General features: G+C 33.2%; 1 pseudogene; it reads right to left on the bottom strand.

The window, feature by feature from the left end:
• LOC149556213 (glutamate--tRNA ligase, cytoplasmic-like) overlaps positions 1-22,428 on the bottom strand; it is a 41,832-nt pseudogene that overhangs the window by 1,847 nt on the left and 17,557 nt on the right.

The raw sequence follows: 22,428 nt of genomic DNA, 5'->3' as shown, positions 1-22,428 counted from the left end.
TAATTATAGATGATGCAAAATTAAATTAAATATGTATGGGTACAAGTTGCAATTTACACCTATAAATTTATGTGTAATGTCCTCACAATAAATATTGCTTACACATAGTGTACAACACACTTGTTGTTCTCATTTGAATTTATCACTATGTATTGTATAGTATGTCTTCAAACATTTGTAACTCATAAGGTTGAAAATCTATTTTGTTCCAAGGAAAATACAAAAGCTAAATTTGAATATTTATGGATGCAAGTTGCAATTTATGTTGGCAATGTCCTTTCAATTTATATTGCTTACACAATATTTATAGTAGACTTTTTAGTTTTTTTGAATTTGTCACTCTATCTTGTATGGTAGAGTCTCAAAAAAATGTGTGACATGAGTAGGAAATTATGTCATGCTTAGATTATTTGTAATCACCAAATGTTTTGGTTCCCCATGCAACACTCTTACATAGCATGGAACCACCACAAAAACTTCAATTTTTCTAAGTCTAGGTTCTCAAGATTTTGCAATACTCTGAGTATCTTTAGAAAAATGAATAGGCTACTAATGGGCCATTCTTGATGAGTCAACTAATTATAGTATCTTCAGGAAAAATGAGTAGACTACTAGAGGGGCCATTCTTAATTGATCAACTAATTATAGTATGTTTAGGAAAAATGAGTAGGCTACTACAGGAGCCATTCTTAATTGGTCCACTTCAGTAATGGTCCTAGATAAGAATTGCCTCTTGATGGAGAGTGAATTACATATGGAAAAAGTTAATCTAGAGAAAACTTGATGTTCTTGGTTTATATCTATTTTGTGATTTTCTATTTTTGAGTTGGAATAAAATTCTAGTTGCAGGTCAAGAATAATATGCTCGACAAATGATATTGCTGAAACATATCATACTCTAGCTGGAAAGGTTTGTTACATTTTCTTGATTGAGAAGCAAAGAGATGATGCATTCCTAGATTTGATATTTTGAAAGTGATTTTTTTTTCCTTTTGCCTATTTTCTTGATTATGTGCATGTGCAATGCTTCACATGCATCAACTATTTAAAAGCTGCATGTTTAAGTCTTTTGGAGAAAAAAACCTTAAGTATAGTTTTGAGAACTAGAGTTTACAAGTTTAGTACATATACTTTTAAAAATTTTAATGAAATTAGAAATGCTTGTCTTATTGCCCCTTTTTTTTTAGGAATTTGTTTTTAAAATGAAGCTGTCTTCTTGTACTTTTATAATATACTTGAGCTAATAAATATTTAATGTTTATGGAAGACAATCATTTTGATTAGTAGCTACCTATTTCAATGCCTTTGCATATTGTTGTTAGATATCATAGCATTTACTAGGGAGCTTTGCAAAATGTACATCATGCAACTAGGGAAGCTGCATTCCTATTGCAAATATAGTGACAATTATACTTCCAACATGGCATCACTCCCATAGATATTTTTCCTTACTGAAGTCATATTTTCATGCAAAGTCTCTTCTTCTATCTTAGGATTTTTGGTTTAAACTTTAGTTCTTTTTTGATATTGACTTTGAACGATATATTGTGGTGCTTGGTTGGAACTAGCCAAAACTCTAATTTTTAGGTGTCACATTCACTTCTTGTTGATGGTATATTTCCTAATAGGGAAGGTTGCATTTCTTAGCTAATTTATCTTCAGTGTTTTCTTTTGTCAGCTTACCTCTGTTAAAGTGTAACCATATTATATAATGATCAATTAATGTGCAGACTTAGAGTTCTTAGCTTACCACTATTAGAATATAATTATATTATTTAATGATCAATTAATGTGCAACTTAGAGTTTAATAAAGTCTTTTGGAGTTTAGATTAGTCTAAAATAAGTCTTTATGTTCTATTTACTTTTTAACTCTATGTAAGTCTATATAAGAAAGTTTTTGTTTCTTAGTTTATCAATTGAATATCTTGATAATTTTTTTGTTTTTTGTTTTCTCAATTTGGTATCTAAGCTTAAGTTGAGCTTTAGGATATGAGAAATAAAATCATTGTAGGGATTATGGTTGATTTTGATGTGTTGACAAATTGGATGTGAAGACCAGTGAAGATTCAAGATCCAAAAGAGTTTGTATGCAATTTTATGAACTTGTTAAGGGTAGGAAAATTGTAGCCCACATTTATGTTGAATTTAGATGCAACATTTTGTTTGATTGCATTAATTTACACATGTTCATTTTTTGGCTGATCAAACTTATTTTACAATAGCTAGAGTATTTTACTGAGCATGAACAACATAACCATTAAAGAGCCTTAAGCATGTTTTTGCTAGGCAAAATTTTCATGAGCTAGGAGTTTGGATCTTGAGATTTGAACATTCTTTCTTAAAACTATAGGCCTCTAGACCATGGTAAGTTTGATTTCTAGATCTTCAAAGATTTTTTTTTAGCCCTTGCTATACATTTAATGAAAAACATTGTTCCAACACTACTAAATGTAGGATATTACAGTGGAATTAGAGCTAGTTGCCAGCCTGTTGGGTCGTGGACTCCTTTTCCATTATGAATCCAAAGTGATTGTGAAGAAAAAGTTATCGCAAATTCTTAAAAATTGGATTTGGAAATTTGTAACAGGTTAAACTTATAGTTATGGGAAATATTTTCTATTCAAAGCTTCACATACATAGGCGGTTGGATCTAAAAGGCTCATCTCAAGGTCGATCAATAGACAAATTTGAAATTGAATAGACTACAACTGTCAATGATCTAGATCTGGAATTTGTGTTTCAACTTGAGCCAAAATGGCACTAGGCACTTCTAAAGTAATTTTCTTAAGCCCTTGCTATAATTCTTTTGGGATGAAATGCGTTTATATTTATTTGGCTATAGATTGCAATCATGAAAATAAATTACTGTCAATTCAATGTACAAATTCCCACATTTCCTCATGCCCACCTATTATTGGCTTGTGAAACATATTTTATTTTAACTTAAAAGTTGTTTTCCATGGATCAAAAACATATTGTCAAATTATGATACAAATCTTTCAAGACTACAGATGTCAAGTAAGAGCTAGCTTGCATTCTTAGTTTAATGTAAAATTTTCCACAATCTTCTTCCACAAAAAATCTGTTAATGAACAAGAATTTATTATAGCAGTATGCTCTACCAACTTTATAGCCCGAAAGCAGTTGGTTGTGGCCGGTTCAGATGACATGATGATTTGTGTCTACAATTATAATACCATGGACAAGGTAAAAGTATTTGAAGCACACACTGATTATATCAGGTGTGATAGTTCATCCAACCTTGCCCTATGTTCTGTCATCATGAGATGGCATGCTAATAAAGCTTTGGGACTAGGATAACAGTTGGCAATGCACACAAATATTTGAAGGTCATTCACATTATGTGATGCAAGTTGCCTTTAATCCAAAGGAAACAAATACATTTGCAAGTGCCTCACTGGATTGCACTATAAAGGTGGGAATCAATCTTCTCTTACTAGTTTAAAAAATTAGAAATTGGGCTTGATTTGACAAGTTTCTTTGTACCTCTTGTATTCCAAAATTGGAATTATTTATTAGATATCATGTTTATTTGAACTAATTTTCCTAACTTGAATTTATCATGTAGATTTGGAGTCTTGGTTCACTATAAGAACCAAAATTTACCCTTGATGCCCATACAAAGGGTGTAAATTGTGTTGATTACTTTACAAGAGGTGACAAACTGTATCTGATTTTAGGTTTAGATTATCATACAACCAAGGTGCTCTTTACAAATTCCTTCCTAGGTGACATTGGTTACTTTTTGTATGGATCTTTTTGAATAATAGTCCACGGCTCATTTTCTTTGGTGTACTTGTATCAGGTGTGGGATTACTAGACAAAAGGTTGTTTCTAGACTCTTGATGAACATACCGATAATGTATCAGTAGTTGGCTTTCATCCTAAACTTCCTATCATTATCACAGGTTCTGAAGATGGTACTGTACACATTTGGAATTCAACAACATATAGGAAAGTTTATTGAATTATTTTTTTCACTAGATTTTGTAAACACACAATCTATTTCTAGATGGTAGTACCACTTGCATTTGGCATTTATAGCACATCCAATGATGTATACTTGTTATTTTTAGTCCATTGTTGACAATATTGGATAAAATCATAAATATGTGGTCTCTTGTATATGGTGTACTTGTATGGTCTCCTATTATTTTATTTATTTATTTTATAAAATATAAATTTACCTTTTTACTCATATTTAATTGTAAGAAAGAACTTCAAGTGATTTTTCATTGCCGATAGACAATACCTACTAATACATAATTGAAATTAAGTCTTGCACAACAATGTGTTTGACAATACAGGAGATAATGATGCATATAAAAGGACTAGAGAGAGGAGAGACAAATATACATGTGGCATTTCACATGGCCCTTTAAGAAAAATAGTTATTTCTATAATCTATTGAATTCCTTTTGTATTTTGGATATGTTTATTGATGATTTATGACCTCTTTTAGAGAACATACCACTAACATAATTAATAGTTTATTACAACGAGTCAATCTCTACTTGTATGATTTTGAAAAAAAAAAAATATGATCTGTAAAAGCAAATGAATAACCTAAAATTAGGTAATGATTGGTATTTTTGCAACTGGCCACTTTGGGGATATGCAATTATCTGCATTTTCTTCAATCTGCATAGTAAATTTATGCTCAATTCCTCAATTTGTTATGTATGACAAAATGGTTTTTGCTTATCTTCATAAAGAAATTAGTTCTAAAATTATATTTGGGTCCAACTAATAACCATCATCTCTAACATTTAATTGCTTAATCAAATCTTGTTAATTTTTTAATCAAGATTTGAACTTCTACTTCTAGATATCATTCATCCCTGCGATAGTAAGTGATGACAAGTTCATCGATTAAAGTCAATCACTTATTTCTTCATAGTTATCTTTATTTTTTGATATTGTCTTATGTCCAATGAATTTTTTGTTTAGTTAATTCTATCAAGCACTAAACTACTGAGTATACAGACCACCTTATTTATTTTGATTCAAATTTCTTCGCTTTCCTCCATACTTATGAAAGTTGATCATATTTGTTGGCACAAAACTTCAACATGTGATAGAAAAACTAGCTTTGGACAATGCAGCAATAGATGCAGCTACAAGGAATCAATTGAAGCCTTGTGATCAACTTTTCAGTTTGGTAAACCTCAACTTTTTTTGTGGTTGATTCAGTTCATTTCATTTCAGGTAATCAAGATCTTCTGGTAGGTGTCCTAAAATTGAAATTTACTTTAAGAACACATGCTTTTCTATGTTGGATTTCAATAATGTTAATAGAGGCTTTATGTTGATACTAAAGAATGCTTTTGAAATGGTAGCATTTGTCTAGTCTTGGGTAAGTTATATTTATAAATGAACTACAAGTTGTTTGAGGTGATCACATGACTATTTGTCACATATGGGTATGAACTACAAATAATTTTCCTAATTTAAACTTAGGCTTTACAAAGTATACAAGATTATGATTTAAATTCATGAAAGGAGAATGCTTAGATTTAGTCATTTCAATGTCTGATGTTCCTTTTTCTATTCTGAACTGATTTTAATTTTTTTGGATTAATATTGAGTAATCAAGCTTTAAATAGAGTGAGGAGAGTTTCCTAAGGCACTAGCTTAAAATGGTTCTAGCTTTCACCTCTCTTACTATGAGAGGATTTTTTTTTTGGATAATGCATGCAAACAATTTCTATTCATTTCTTTGCTTACTGACCTTTTTTGACAAAGGGTGGGTATTTCTTGAGGCATTGCTGAAAGCTAGTTATAGGTTGGCTTTCAACAACTTCTTCCAACTCATATTATAATCTCAAGAATAAGTCAAGAATAAGTGGCCATGAATTAGTATATGGTTTTAGTAAGATGATAATATATCCACAAGCACTTGTGATGTATTTTTGGTCATAAATAACCATGAATTAGTGTTAAGAATTCTTAGGACATGGTTATCCTTTTCTCTGGTGTGAAAGGCTTCATGGAGCCTAAAAAATGTGTTACTAATTCACTCATATTGCAGCCTAGATCCAGGCACAGTTTGTACAAAGACTAGGTACTAACATAGTTCTCTTGTGGATTTGGCTAGGACCTATAAAATAGACCAAATTTACCTGGGTACAGTCTATAAAATACTCTTGCTTCAAATATACTCCAAACTCATGGGTCATCTAGACACTTTTGTGATGCATTTACTTTTTAGAATTGCCTTGAATAGCACAATCACTCATCTGCCTTTTATTGAAAGTAAGAAGCTCAAGCACCTAAGCCATTCTGCTTCATACAACATCCTTATGCATAGGAGCTTTAAGCTTTGAAGTATGTTTTTCATTGTGCTATAGATGATTATGTGGTTAAAGCTTACAAGTAAAATACACTTTCAATTCTATAAGATTACAGTTGCTAATTTGAACTACTTTACTAATTTTCTAGATTGTGTAGCCCATTGGTTATGCTTCTCTTTCATGCTAGGCTAGAAGTTATCTCCATTCATGATAATGAATATTCATCTTATATACTTTTAGTTCCTTTGTTTTGTGAAGCTCTTAAAACTCTGAAGACATTTTTTTTTCATTTTAGTTGTTATTATTGTGAATTCAATTTGAGTTATAATGAGGTTACTAAAGCTCTTGAACTTTGAATATCATAAATGGCAAGTAAGCTTCCTCATTAATCTCTTTATGTAGTTTCTATATGCTATACAATGTGGCAATCTTGACATTGATTGTTTTGCCAACTATTGTATCTTTTAGTGATTCTAGTTTGGTATGCCTATTTGTAAGTGTTGATCAAAGAGATGTCATTTGGATTATATAGATTCTTCTTGTTTTGTAGATGACATTTTCATTATATAGATGTCTAAATTTAGTTGATTTGTTTGAGTTGCAACTGAATTTGCCTATTTTTGTTAAGGAAGTGTAGCGAAGGTTAAAATATTTATTCTTTTCCATTCTTAATAATCAAGGTTTTGGGGGTGGCATTCTTCTTGTGTAATTCAAGGGAGAAGATTGTTTACAGTTTACACCTTTTGTTGATCTATGTTTGTGTCATTCACAAAAATTATTGTACTATCTTTCTCTCTTCAATTCCTACATGGAGTTCCCTCAAAGACACTACCATGCAAACCTAGGATATGAAACAAATATTGTTGAGCAACTTTATAATCATAGGTAATAGAGATAAGTGGTAGACAATGGTTAGACATAGAAACCTATTAAGTAAATTCAAAATATAAGGTCTAGAACTATTATAGTATTTTGAGGGCTCTTTTAGAGACTTGATAACTTTTGTAGTGTACAAAATTGAACATAAGTTTTTAAATATCCATAAGAACAAAGATAGCCTATGGGACAAAAGAACTATTATTTAAGCTTTCTAAAGTGATGATTTGTCTCAAACATACAATTTTTGCACTATGGTCTAGCCTTTAGGCTTATTTGGATATACTAAAAGTCTAGAACAATAAGAACATTCTTAAGAGTGGATAAATGACTTGTAGTCATAGGAATAATAGAGGTATTGAATAAAGAATGACCCAGATCAAGTAAAATCAAAAAGTCATACTTTTGTTAACTCAAGTTTTAGGGATAAAGCTAAGAAAGACAATTCAACTGGATTAGGGATAAAGAAATTCATTGGCTAGCTAGGAATCAAACCTAGGACCATCTATTTTTTCTTGAGCTGCTCTATCATTGTACTACCATCTCTCTTGTTTACTAGTCCATTTATGGTTAAGGTGTTTCCTACATTCCCTTTCATCCAAACTGCAAGTGTTTGGGGCTCCTATCTTGGCCCTAGTCTACTTTACCTTGGCTTTAATACCAAGGTAAACTTTTCTATGCACCAGCTACGAGTTAAACTAAGGACCACCAATTTGATGTTGGGATGATCTATCACTAAGCTACAAGCCCTTTTGGTGACCAATCCATCTATGGTCACTAGAGACTAAAGCTTCTAAATCTTCCACATTTTATTCAAATTTCATTTTTAGGATGTACGTGTGAATGTAATGATCTCAACTGCCATAGATCTAGAATCTAGTATTTAAACAAGAGAATACCTTAGGAATAAAAAATTACCAAAATTTTGATCGCTTCATTGTACTTCCATACCAAGCAATTGCCTGAATACATAATAATGAAGAAACTTACAATTCAGTTAGTCAATGTAATATGATTAGAATGAAAAGCCACTATAGATGAATTAAAACTATGTTAAATCAAAATATAAATGAATCCCTTGAAAGTTAGTGAAACATTTGTGAATTGCTAGTTGTTGCAAATTTTAGAATTGTTGATGTCTTTTTTTTATATTACTTGTAATTGTTGACGTCTTAATTTACATGCTCACTTATTCATGGGTATTAATTTTTTTGTTAGAACTATTTAAGTAAAAATATCATTTAAGAATACTATGGGGGTTGACACATCCTATGGTATTATATGATAGGTTTCAGATCATCATAGTTTTGACACCAAAACTTTATATCAAAGTATTTGCAATTGGTAGATGAAAATGCTCTGGATGTAAAGATACTTAACCAGTGAGGATTGACCATACCTTCTTAATTATATGTTTTAGTGCACTACTTTTTTTGGTATGATTTCTTTATTGTTAGATCTTGACAGAGTTTCATGGGTTTGCAAGGGAGCATTTATAAATATTAATGGGTGGTACAGAATCATATGATACTCATAAGCATCATATAGTTATCATGGATAGGTGAGAATGTTACAAGGTATAAATAACATAATTCTCTCCCATATTTTTGAGACATGTCAAAGACTAATAACTATGAGTAGTAGAATCAAGATAAGGTTAACAATTTAATCCACATTGATGTATCTATTCACTTAAGATCCCTATGCTCTTTGTCCTTAGTTCACTATCACATGTCACATTGTCTAGTCATCATATGTTCCCAAATCTCTTCCCTCTATCTCAATCTAAACTTTCATTTCTTCTTGTAGACTATCTTGTCACTTAGTATTATAAACAATCCTCTTTCTTATATTCAGTCCTCTTTCTTATATTATAAGTAGGGTTTTTAAGGAAAGGACAACTTCAGTTCAAACAGGGGTTTGACAGCTTTGCTGATGCAACCTCTAAAATAGTATTTTTAGTAATGATCTTTCCTTAATTGTATTTTCGCACTAAGTGCTAGGAACAATTATGAAGTTGGAAATATGATTAAATACATTCCTATGATTTATTGTTTATCACAATCACAAATGGTTGAATTATTGTGATTGTAGAACAAGTGGTCAGGTGATTGTGATAAACAATAATTCAACCATTTGTGACAGTGGTCACATCTCCCAAAACAACTTGATCTCAACAAAGCTTTGAATGAGTTTTGGTAGCTTCCTTTTTACCCTTTTTCTTTTGTATGCAGTATTCTTGCTATTCTATCTAGCTCACAGAAGAAGCATTCATTCATTTGATGGCAAGAAATAAATGCTAAGATAGTTGTGAACATAGTTTGCACTAGTCAAGATGCTTGTTGGTTGAGGGGGGAGAGATGCAACATGAACATGCAGAACAGTTTTTAGAAGGCTCACAAATTGTTGCCCATTATTAATCAATATAATTATCTTTCCTCCAACATGTTTCTGATGTACATCTTACACCATTCTTTTTGTTTTGAGACATGTTTCAGTGATTCTACTTACGCCTAAGTCTGTACAAATAATTTTTGAACATTTATTTGAACCTTTTGTATCCTATGCCATTTCCTACAAAGGTTTCCAATTAATTCTTTTATCATTATTTTTTTGTTTTACATTCTATTAAATTGAATCTAGAAACATGCACGACCTATTTCAAACAAATGTAAATTGGGGCGAAAAGCATGCAAAATGCTTATCAGAGATTTAGAGAGAAACAAAGTTAACGTGTAGCCTGGCCAAGAACAATCATATGAAAAGGGCAGTTTAAAATGATATTCCTTCAATAAAATTTTATCATCATTGAGAGAGACAGTTGGGTCTACTAAATGTTTGTAGGTTTCAAGGGTTTTCTGAAGGAGTTCTAAAGTTTGAAGGAAGGAAAATTAATTAAGAGTAGTTTAAAACACTTCCCCACCCTGACCCCCAACTTGCCGTGTTGACTGGAGGTATTATTGAGTATTATTTAGTAGTATGATTATCAACTAAACCCTGAATTTTTGTCTCAATCATTTATCATGGCAGTTTTCTATCCAATGTAAATTATGTTGGTCAATTTGTCATAGGCCATAATGAAGAAGCCTTTTTAATATTTTGAACATGAGTTTAAATTGAGTGCAAAAAGTAAGTTGTCAGCTTAGGATTGTCATTTCAGAGTTCATTCTCCTAATATGTTATTCAATAATATAGGCAACTATAATTTGAACCATATATTTTAATGCATGCACTGTCATTAGAGATGAAGTGGGGCTGGCCCTTGACACTGTTGGGAATGAGGTTTTGGGAACTATAGCCAAGATAGTATTGACAAAAGATTCAACAACAATAGTTAGTGATGGAATGACTCAGGAGATTGTTAAGAGAAGAGTTAATCAAATTAGGAGCATGATTGAGGTATGCCTTCTTGTCTTTGTTTGTGTGTTCTTTAGGCCTTAACGTGGACTATCAGTCTTATGCTTTGTAATGAGAGCACTTTAGTTTTATTCTTTATGTTATTTTTCCTTTATCTACACCTAGTATCTCATCATGGTTAACACTCTTTTTTTTTGATCATATCAATATATTGGCGAAGAATAACTCATTAGAGAATTGTGCTATTGTCAACCTAGCTTGTAGAATGTATTTGACAATTGCATGTTTTCTTTATTTCCAGGTTTCTGAACAAGATTACGAGAAAGAAAAATTGAATGAAAGGATTTCTAAACTATTTGGGGGAGTTGTAGTTATATAGGTGAAGTTATTAAAATGTGTCTAGTCTTCTATAGTGTTTCACTGTTAAATACTTCTTTGAGTAATAGATAAATTTTGTCAATGATAAAGTCTTGACTAGTAATTCTTATAAATTGTAACTCTTGACTCAAAGAGTGACCTTGATGAGGCACTTTGGTGGGGTGACTTGATGAGCAAACTCAAAGTCAACTTGGCGAGTGTACTTGAATAGCTAACTTGGTGACATGACTTGCTGGGGTGACTTGGCGAGCGTACTTGAACATTCAACTTGGTGAGCCAACCAAGTGAGCTTACATGGTGAGTGGGCTTAGAGAAGCAACTTAGTGGGGCAACTTGGAAAGCACACATAACAAACCAACTTGCTGAGGCAAGGCGGTAAAACCACTGGGTGAGCCGACTTGGTGAGCTGACTTAAAGTGTCAACTCGTTGAGGTAATTAGGTGGGGGTGACTTGGTCAGCTGACCTAGGGGGTGGACTTGGTAAGCACACATAAAGAGTCAACTTGGTGAGCATACTTGAATTGTTAGATTGGCAAGCTGACTACGGGAGTTAGCCTAGCAAGCTGACATGGTGAGTCGACTTAAAGTGGTAAGTTGGTGGGGCAAGTGGGGGTGACTTGGTGAGCTAACCTGGAGAGTTGGCCTAGGGGACAGACTTGGTTAGCGAACTTAGAGAGTCAAATTGGTGAGCATACTTCAATTGTTATCTTGGCAAGCTGACTAGGGGAGCTAGCCTAACCATCTAACATGGTGAGTGGGCTCAAAGTGGCAACTTGGTGGGGCAAGTTGGCGAGCTGACTTAGTGAGGCCACTTAGAGATGCGACATGGCAAGCTGACTTAAAGACTAACCTTGATGAGGCACTTTCGATGAGAAAACTTAAAGACTAACCTTGATGAGGCACTTTGGTGGGGTGACTTGATGACCGAACTCAAAGAGTCAACTTGGCGAGCATACTTGAATAGTCGACTTGGTGGGGAAAGTTGGTGAGCTGACTTAGTGAGTCCACTTGGTGAGGCGATATGGTGAGTCAACTTGGTGCGATGACTTAGCAAGCTGACTTAAAGACTGACCTTGATGAAGCACTTTGGTGGGGTGACTTGATGAGCGAACTTATAGAGTTAACTTTGTGAGTGTACTCAAACAGTCAACTTGGTGACATGACTTGGTGGGCTGGCTTGGTGATCTAACCTGGTGTGTGTACTTGAAAAATAGACTTGGTGAGCTAACTAAAAGAGTCAACTCATTGAGGTGATTGGGTGGGAGTGACTTGGTGAGCTGACTTGGAGTGTTGACCTAGGGATGGGCTTGGTGAGCAAAGTTAAAGAGTCGACTTGGTGAGTGCACTTGAATTGTCAGCTTGGCGAGTAGACATGGGGACTTGGTGGGACATGTGGGTGAGCCAACTTGGTGAGGCAACTTGGTGAGCTAACTTGGTGAGCAGATTTAAGGATTGACCTTGATGACGCACTTTGTTGGGGCGACTTGATGAACAAACTCTGAGTCAAATTGGCAAGCGCACTTGAATAGTCAACTTGGTGAGCGTACTTTAATTGTCAGCTTGGCAAGTTGACTTGGGGAGTCATCCTAGCTATCTAACATGGTGAGTGGGCTTAAAGTGGCAACTTGGTGGGGCAAGTTGGCAAGCCGAATTAGCAAGGCCACTTAGAGACGCGACATGATAATCTGACTTGGTGAGAAAGCTCGATGAGCAAACCTAAATACTGACCTTGATGAGGCACTTTGGTTGCATGACTTGATGACCGAACTCAAAGAGTCAACTTCATGAGCATACTTGCACTAGTACATTTGGGTTCATTTTTTGACCTTTATTGGTCAAAATTTTGACCCAATTTTTGACCAAATTCGACCAACCCATTGGTCAAAATTTTTTTGCTCAAAATTTTGACCAACTCACTGGTACATGATTTTTCTCAATCATATAACTAATTATATATTCTTCATATTAGTTACTGTCAGTATTTTTTAGGCATTCTATAAAATAGTTCACATGCCTTGCATATGATATGACATTTTGCATGCATCCTGCACTCTCTCTCATTTGACTAATGATGGATTATGCAGAGTCATCTGAAACCATGATGCTAAAAAATACACAATCAAATCCAAAATGAACTTGCACTACAAATGGATTGTCGAAATATGATATTGGTAAAATTGCATGCATATCTACCAGGACAATCACAACTTAAACGTATATTTGTCTTGGTAGACATGCATGCAAAATTAACAATATTAGATTTCCACAATCCATTTGTAGTGCAAGTTCATTTTCGATTTGATTGTGTGTTTTATAGAATCATGGTTTTAGATCACTCTGTGTAATCCATCATCAGCTAGATGAGAGAGTGTAGGATGCATGTAAAATGTCATATCATAGGCAAGACATGCGAACAATTTTATAGAATGCCTGAAAAAAATTTACACCTACCTGTTGGTGGGAATTTCCACCTTCATTGGTCAAAATTTCCACCAATGCTTGGGTTTTTTCTACCTTTGTTGGTGGAAATTTCCACCAACGCCTAAATTTTTTTCTACCATTGTTGGTGGAAATTTCCACCACTACCTAAATTTTTTTCTACCTTTGTTGGTCGAAATTTCCACCTTCATTGGTCAAAATTTTCACCAATGTCTAATTTTTTTTCTACCTTTGTTGGTCAAAATTTCCATCTTCATTGGTCAAAATTTCCACCAATGCCTAAATTTTTTTTCTACCTTTTGGTCAAAATTTCCACTAATGCATAAATTTTTTTCTACCTTTGTTGGTCAAAATTTTGACCAATTCCTATATGAACTTAGACAATGGGCTTGGTGGGTTTTCGACCAATAGATTGGTCAAAATTTTGACCAAGTAGTGAGTTGGTCAAAATTTTGATCATAAAAATATCGACCAATGGGTTGGTCGAATTTGGTCAAATTTTGGTCAAAAATTGGGTCAAAAATTTGACCAATAAAGGTCAAACTATGAACCCAAATGTACTAGTGTTTCTTGCATACTATTTTCAAAATTAGAATGTGCATTTACTACATTCTGTAGCTTGACTTCTGAATGTAGCTCAACATTCACAAGTAGAGACTTGGTAGATACTGAAGTTTGTTGTTGATTCTCAACTTGATTTGTAGCATTGTCTTCAACTATCATTCCTTCATAGAAGTATACAAAAGATCTATATTCCTCTGTTTTCTTTGACTCATCAACTTGAACTTATGCATGCTTATCAAAATTTATATTTGCACCCTCCACAACTTTGTTAGTGTTACTATTCAAACACTTATATGCCTTACTTCTAGTGGAGTATCCAAGGAATATGCCTTCATCACTTTTTGCATCAAACTTTTGATTTCTAGTATCTTTTAGAATATAGCATTTACAACCAAATACTTTGAAATGTTTAACATTAGGTTAATGACCATACCATAATTCAAAAGGTGTTGCATTTGTACCTTTCTTGACTTGAACTCTATTCAGTGTGTAGACTATAGTACTTATAGCTTCTCTCCAGTACTTTAGTGCAACATTTTTCTCCATCATCAAGGTTCTAGCATAGTCAGTCACTGACCTATTCCTCCTTTTAGAAATACCATTTTGTGGTGGATTTCTTGGTGCTGATGTTTTCCTTTTGATACCTTTGTCATTGCAGAATGTTTCAAACTCTCTTGATGCAAACTCACCTCCTCTGTCTAACCTTAGGCATTTCAAGTTCTTTCTTATTTCCTTCTCAACTCTAGCCAAATACCACTTGAACATTTGAAATGCATTAGATTTTTTCTTTAAAAACATAGTAGTCATCATCCTGGAGTAGTCATCTACAAATAGCATTATGTATCTATCTCCTGGGTAGCTTTGTACTTCTATTGGACCACATAAGTCTGTATGGACTAACTCTAGTACTTCATTAAAAGTGTATGTTTTTCTTTTGAAACTATACTTAGTCATCTTTCCTAGTTGGCATTGTTTGCACATTATGTTTTTAGGTTTCTTCAACTTGGGCAACCCTCTGACTTTCTTTTTCTCGTTGATGCTAATCAGATTATCAAAATTAACATGACACAACCTTTTATGCAACAACCACACATCATCAAGTCTAACAACAAGGTAAAATAGATTACTCCTAGTTTGTTCACCCTTTCCTATCAGATTTTCATTAGTATCATAGATCTTGGCAGTTTTTTTACCAAATTCAACTTTGCAACCTACATGGCCTAACTGTGATACACTCAACAAGTTGTAGTTCAATCCTTCAACATAGTATGCATTATCACATGAAATTTTCTCTGTAAGTTTGATAGGGACTTTTCCTTTGATTTGACATGGGGCATCATTACCAAATCTAACACTATTTTCATCATATTGAGTAAAGATAATGAACTTACTTTTGTCTCATGTCATGTGATGTGAGCATCTACTATCTATGATCCACTTGTCATTTTTGTTCACATAGGTAACCAATGTTTTTGCTTCATATTCATCTTTGTTTGATTCATCATTCATGGCTACATAGACTACTTCATCATCATTCTCATCAAAGTCTTCTTCAACAATGTAACATCTCTTGCCTTTTTCTTTATAGTCCTTACTATCATCCTCTTTCTTGTTCCTATACTTGCTTCCTTTTGTAGTTTTTCTTCTATGTACATCTTGCAGCAATATGACCTACTTCATTGCAATTGAAACATATGATAGGGAGCTTACCTTTGAATTTTCCTTTACCTCTATGGAATCTCTTGGCTAGTAGTGCTTCTAACTATTCCACATCTTCCTCATCTATGCTGGTATCACTAGATGCATGTTTTCCTTTTCTTCTTTTCTTGCTTGATGTGTCCTCTTCAGTATATTTTATTTTCATCTTGGCCTTAAAATAAGATTCAAGGTTCTTAGGTCTATAGTTGTCAAAATTGGATAGCTCAAATGTAGTAAGTCTTCCAACTATTCCTTTGAAGGTTAGTGTGTTCCCTTGTAAACACCTAAGCTCTTGGATGGCTAAAACTATTATGGCATAGATAGGGAGAAAAGTTCTTAAGTATTCACTAATAGTTGTTTCTCCTTCCAATTTTCCACCTAGAATTCTTATTGCACTCACCACTTCTTTCTTTCTTGCAGCATACTAAGCAACATTTTCTCCTTCCTCCATCTTCATGTCATCAAACTTTACTCTTAGGCTTTCTCTCTTTGCTCTCTAGACATTCTGATCCCCTCCATATATTTTTGATAAGGTTTTCCACATCTTGAATGTAGTGTCATAATATTTGATGTCATCATATTCTTCATAGCTAAGTGCAGAGACAATCTCTAACATTGCTTGATTATGCTCCTTCTTTTTGTTCAAATCATTTGTAGTAAGAGGTCTTGTTGGAGTTACATGTTCTATTCCAATTAAGGTTTGTGCATAGTCACCTATTGATCCAAGGTGCAATTTGATCAAACTTTTCCATGCATCAAAGTTGTCTTTGTTGAGCTTGGGAACTTCTCTTGTGGACATCTTGATCTTCCTTCTTCTATTACCTTGAAACTAAATCAGCAGATGGCTTTGATACCAATTGTTAGAATTTTTTTAGAATTCAACCTTTCCACCTAGTGTAGTGAAGCCATTTAACCATTCATTTATGCAAGCTTTAACTTATCTAATTAACAAGTTACTATAAATCAGCATGCAAGTATAACACATATGAAATCAACACATGACACAATGATTTACATGGAAACCCAAGTTGGGAAAAACCAATAGTAACATGCCACTCAATTTTCACCCTTCTAAAGCGATGCCCTATGAAAGGCCTACCCTATTAAAGGCTTACAACACACTATTAAATGTGACCTTGTTAGAGGATTTAACCACCCTGTTAGAAGTGGGCATGTTTAAAGGACTTTAGAACATTCAATTCGAATGCCACCTTGTTAAAGGATTTACAAATGGCTATTAGGCCAACCTAGGTCCATAGGATTTTTAGATCTAATACAATTGCTAGAGAGTATTAAAAAATCTTGATCTGACTACAACATACAACTTATCTTGCAGATCTCAAATCACTTCTCATCTCATACCCTTGCCTATCCTTCAATCTTTGCAACTCTTTGACAACTTTCCCTCCTTTCAAGCTTTGTCACCTTGAGTCTCCATACTCAATGTACTACTACAATCATCTCTTCATGACCACTCATAGAAGTAGAGCCTCTGTGCTCTTCCTTCTTCTAGATGTCTCTTCCTTGACAACCTTTCAACCACTTTGCAAACTTGGCTCTTTTGCAGCAATAGTATCAGTAGCTCTTTGCTTCTTGGTCTATGACAACTTAAATAGAAATCTTGGAGTACCTTTTCCTGCTCAATTCTTCCATTTTTCAATTTTAATTTGCATGGATTAGGCAAGATTCATTACATATAATCCATATTCTATTTCCTCTAGAAACTTCTTGAATAATCCTTTAGAATTCACCCAAAAATGGCTTACATAGGATTCTATGCCAACAACTCATCCTTATCTTCCAACTCATTCACAAAATTCAATGTAACCACTATATTGGCTTAGATTTGGCAATTCTTCATCTTTTGAAATAATGCAGTAGCCTGGCACTATTGAAATACTGGTGCTCAACACATATTGTGTTACTTGACATCAATTGAGTTTTCCTAATGCTCATCACCTAAAGATCACTTGGTACTAATTAAATTTTTTTTGGTGCTTGAGACCTGATCTTCACTCAACACACACTAGAAATTTCTATTACTCAGCTTCTACTAAAAATTTGTGCGGCTTCAACTAACTTGCTCAACACCTACTAATGATCTTAGTTTAAGCTTTGTAGTCAACCTTGTTACAACTTCTTCCTCCAATAATTCTAAGTGTGACCAACCTTTGTATCTATGAGTAGATCATCAATACATTACTTAACCATTGTCTTAATTGATCCTTGCACATCATTACAACATCATAACTCAACATTTCCCTTAGGTGCTCTTGTTACATCTTGTTGATCAAATCATCTTCATCAATCAACTAAGTGATAGTACTTGGATCTTATAAGAAAATATCATCCCTACAAATAGTAGGTTTGACATCAATGACAAAATAATGATTGAAAACATTTGTTTACAATAGTCTCCCTGTTTGATCTTTAACAATGATGAGCTTTTCAATTAGATTTCCAATAAATTTGTATCCAAATTAGATACATGACCATGTTGAAAGATACTTTGTCATTCTACTACATACAAATTTTTAAAGAAATTGATTGCAATGTAAATGTAATTTGCAATTTAAAACTAGTTTTGCACATGTATTATGTTTGTATAGAAACACAATTATTTATTAAACTTTCAAACCCAAGTAAAATAAAACTTATACTTTTTCAATTATTAAAAGCCATATACACATTGATGGTTACAACTAATTTTATTAAGGCAAAGGCACAACTTCAAGATCAAACCAAATTTTGAATACAAAAGTAACTAGAAAGAAAGTTATTGTACTATGTTCATGATAAAGTTGATTTCAAGGTGGTTGTTGGATTTTTTTTTATTGCTACTATTGCATATGTCTATTACACCTACATGATATAAAAGAGTCAAGATTAATGGTGGATATTAAGGTAGTTGCAAATATGTAACTTTTCATTTAATTCCAAAGTGCAAAATATACATATATTAGTAGTTAGATTATAATGTAAATGCTTTTATTTTTTTATATTAAAAATTTGAATATAAATGAATTCAAATCTATATACAACATATATCAAAGATGAAAATTTTAAGAAATTAAATGTTGAAAGTAATTATTAAAATATAGAAAAACAAAATCTAATTTTAAAGGAATATCAAAGTTTAATCTATTTAATGTATACATTCAAATGTTAATTTATTTTTAAAAATATTAAAAGACTTACCTGAAAATGAAAACTTTTAATAATAAAATTCATTGGGCAAATTATTTACATTGTTGTAAATATTAAATTCTCTAAATGTAATATTTTCAAGCATATAATTGAGAAAAAAATGAATTGATATCTTATAACAAATTAATTCATAATTCGAAAACCTCTTAAGTTTTCGCTAATAAATAGAAGATTAGTTATCATTATATACAATGCTTGCATGGGTGTGATTGTGTTGTAACTAATTATTATTATTTATTAAACCCTTCACCTTATATTAATCATATACAATTAACAAATATATTAATAAATAAAATGAAGATCCATAAATAATATAAATTATAAAATTAAAATAAATATTTAAATTATTATTATTTTAAATATAATCTTATGTGAAATTTTGATACAATACTAATTAACAGTAAACTTTACAAATGTTCAAGTCATATTTCAATAAGTTTATCATTTGCAATAAGTCATTGTAATACTATTTATGTTCTCTTTCTCATGTTCAAAGTCTACCTTCTCTATTCTGCACCTAAACATTTATCATGTTATTATTACAAACATATTGCAAATCTGAAACTTAAAAAAATACATTACATTTGCAAACTTTAACACTATTCTTGTTTTTAAAAATCATTCCCATGACTCATAATTTTCATATTTCTTACAAATAATATATTATATTAAAAAATAGTTTGATGTACCCACATAGCCCATCATGTATTTTGAAAAATAATTGTACCTATACCCCTACCCATATGCTAACTAAAGTACCCTCGTCCATGTGTAATCTTGGTGAGTGATAAAACAAAGATATGATACTCAGTCGTGATTTTGTTCACATAGACAATTCATAGAAGGTATAATGGGTATAATGGCATAGGAAATTTATAGAAGGTATAATGGCTATAAGAGCATGCAAGGATGAGTCCTAACTATGTCCTGATGGTTGGGAGTAAGAGGATATACTTCTGAACCACTTCGCAACTGTCTCAATGGATAAATGCATGACTGTCATAGTTTGACAATGAATTGATATTATGTGATTAGAGTAGGATCAAAGGGTTGGATTGGCTGATATACCGAGGGTTATGAAAGGTAATGAATTAAGTGTGATAGTAATTCCCTTTGTGTGGGTGAGAAGTTGAGAATCCAATTTGTAAGGGTAGACCAAGTAAGACGTCCGTTTGAAGAGTGTCTAATGGGATGGTCATAGTCAATCCAATGGTTCACAGTATTTGAAGAGTTATAGATGTTGTAAAGTCTTGATTTGGTATGAAAAGTACCCATGAAGCTATTAGCATGATTAGAAGTCAAGTTAATGTTGTAAGAAGTCAAGGGAGACATTATGTTGATGAGGGAACTTGTGTGTTCATTTTGAGAGAATAGATGGATTAGAAGTTATCATGGGAGTTGGAGTGGATCAAAGATGTTTGAAGGGTCAGAAGGCATGTATTAAGGGGATTGCATAATAGGATAGATTCTTGGAAGGCCCTTTGAAAGGAAATATATTCATAAATTAGGAGAACAAACAACTTAGGCTCATACCTCTAATTGGTAGTTTGGTGTGTGTAGATGCTCAACATCATATTGGTATTAGAGGAAAGGTCTTTATGAGTGTCAAAATTAAAGGTTAAAGTTGGAGTGATTAAAGATGCCTCCTAAAGGTGCAAGTATTGCTAGGGAGATACAAGAATCTTTATGAGTGCAAAAATTTTAGGTTAAAGTCAGCCTGATTAAAGATGCCTCCTAAAGGTGTAGGTATTGCAAGGGAGATACAAGAATTATAGGAGAAGAATGCTAGGCTTCAAGAAGCCTACAATACCCTATTGGGAAGGCTTGAAGTCTTGGAGTCTAACTAGAGAAGGGATATAGAAGTCAGTGATGTAAGTAGTGAGGAACAAGATGAGGAGGTAGAAGAGTTCCAAGAGGGAAAAGAGGCATTACAAGTAGATCTAGAGGAACAGAGAATCATAAGGATTCTAAAGGCATGGAAGAATGATCAAAATAAGATAAGGGGAGAGATACGTATGTATGAAGGTAGCTTCAAGGAGGACAAGTTAATGTATTGGATAGTAGAAATGGACATTTAATTTCAAGGAGAAGAGGTACTTGATGATCAAAAAGACTGATTGGCAAAGACAAAACTCAAGGGTTATGTACTTCTATGGTGAGACCATGAAGATACTGATAGAAGGAAGAGAGGAAAGACCAAGATCACTTCTTGGGATCAGATGGTAGCCAAATTGAAAGGTAATTTTGACCCTAAAGATTATAAAATTCTGATGTATAAACATTGCAAGGGTTAAAACAAAAAGGATCTAGATGTTAAGACATACACTAATGAGTTCTATAAGTTAAGCATAAGATCAGGTAAGCAGGAAGATGAAGTTGCTAAGGTTGCTAAATATCTAGGTGGCTTAAGGTTTAATGTCTAGGATGAAATTTTTGTTGCTAACCAAGGACTATGAGGGAGTATTACCATGCCATCAGGATAGAGGAGAAGATAAAAAGAAGACAATGCAAGTCTATAAGGAGTAGGGCTACTAATTCTAAGGGGAAAGAATCCATCCCTCCAAGAAAAGCTAATGAAAGACAAGAGAACAAGGGAAAAGCTCTAATTTAAGAGGTAGAGAATAAAGAGGTAGGTGTAATGGAGGTTGAGGTTGAGGTGTGTTTATAGGTAGGTGTTACAATTGTAATGAAGTGGGGCATTCATCTTTCAAATGTCCTAATTTTGTGAAAAAGAATGAGAAGAGAATTCAAATGGTTCAAGAAGATGAAGCATCAAACCACCAAGGCCACCTAAGGAAGACATGAGTCAAAGAAAGAACATATCCAAGACCTTGTGTAAGTGCAATGGTAAGATCTATAAGGTTGTCATTGATATAGTGTCTAATGACAACTTGGCATCCTATGAAATAGTAGACAAGTTGACTTTGGTTAAGATACCTCATCCCAAACCCTATAAGGCATGTTGGGTCACTCATAATCAATCACTAATTAGGCAATACTGGGACAAAGTTTTGTGTCTTGTGATTCTTGTGGAACATTTTCATTTACTCTTGGGAAGACCATGGTAGTTTGATATGGAGATCCTATACAATGATAAGAGGAACACATACATTATCCACAAAAAGAGAAAGAAATTCAGATTGACTTTTCTGAAGGGTACTAATTATGAGAAGAATGGAGCAAGGATTTCCATTTTTGGGAAGAAGGAGCTAGTCAAGAAGGGGAAGGTTGAAGCCAAACCAAGGAAAATGAATGTTGCAAATAGTAACTTGAGTATAGGGGTAGTGATTGGATCAATCGTGTGTCCTAAACTTCATAAGCTAATCCAAAACAAGATACTAAGGAGCATAATGCCACAAGGAAATCAATTCATGTATCCAAGGTTGATTATGGAAGTTACAAGTGGCAATGCCGATTCCTCCTAATCCATATTTTTTGAATTCGTATGTAGGTGTTTATCCTTTTATTGTGGCTATCCAAGTTATTCCTAGTCCATATAAAGAAGGTTACTAATTGGGCATGAGTTCTTTTCCATGGGTCTAAGGGCACCATAGATAAAGGGTCACTCTAAGGCCCTAGGATAGGATCCATGAA

Source organism: Cupressus sempervirens, chromosome 5 (genome assembly GCF_028749045.1).
Source record: "Cupressus sempervirens isolate cs-2001-9-10 chromosome 5, ASM2874904v1, whole genome shotgun sequence".
Classification (NCBI taxonomy): Eukaryota; Viridiplantae; Streptophyta; class Pinopsida; order Cupressales; family Cupressaceae; genus Cupressus; species Cupressus sempervirens.
Note: the sequence above shows the minus strand (reverse complement) of the source record. Positions and strands in the feature narration are given on the sequence as shown.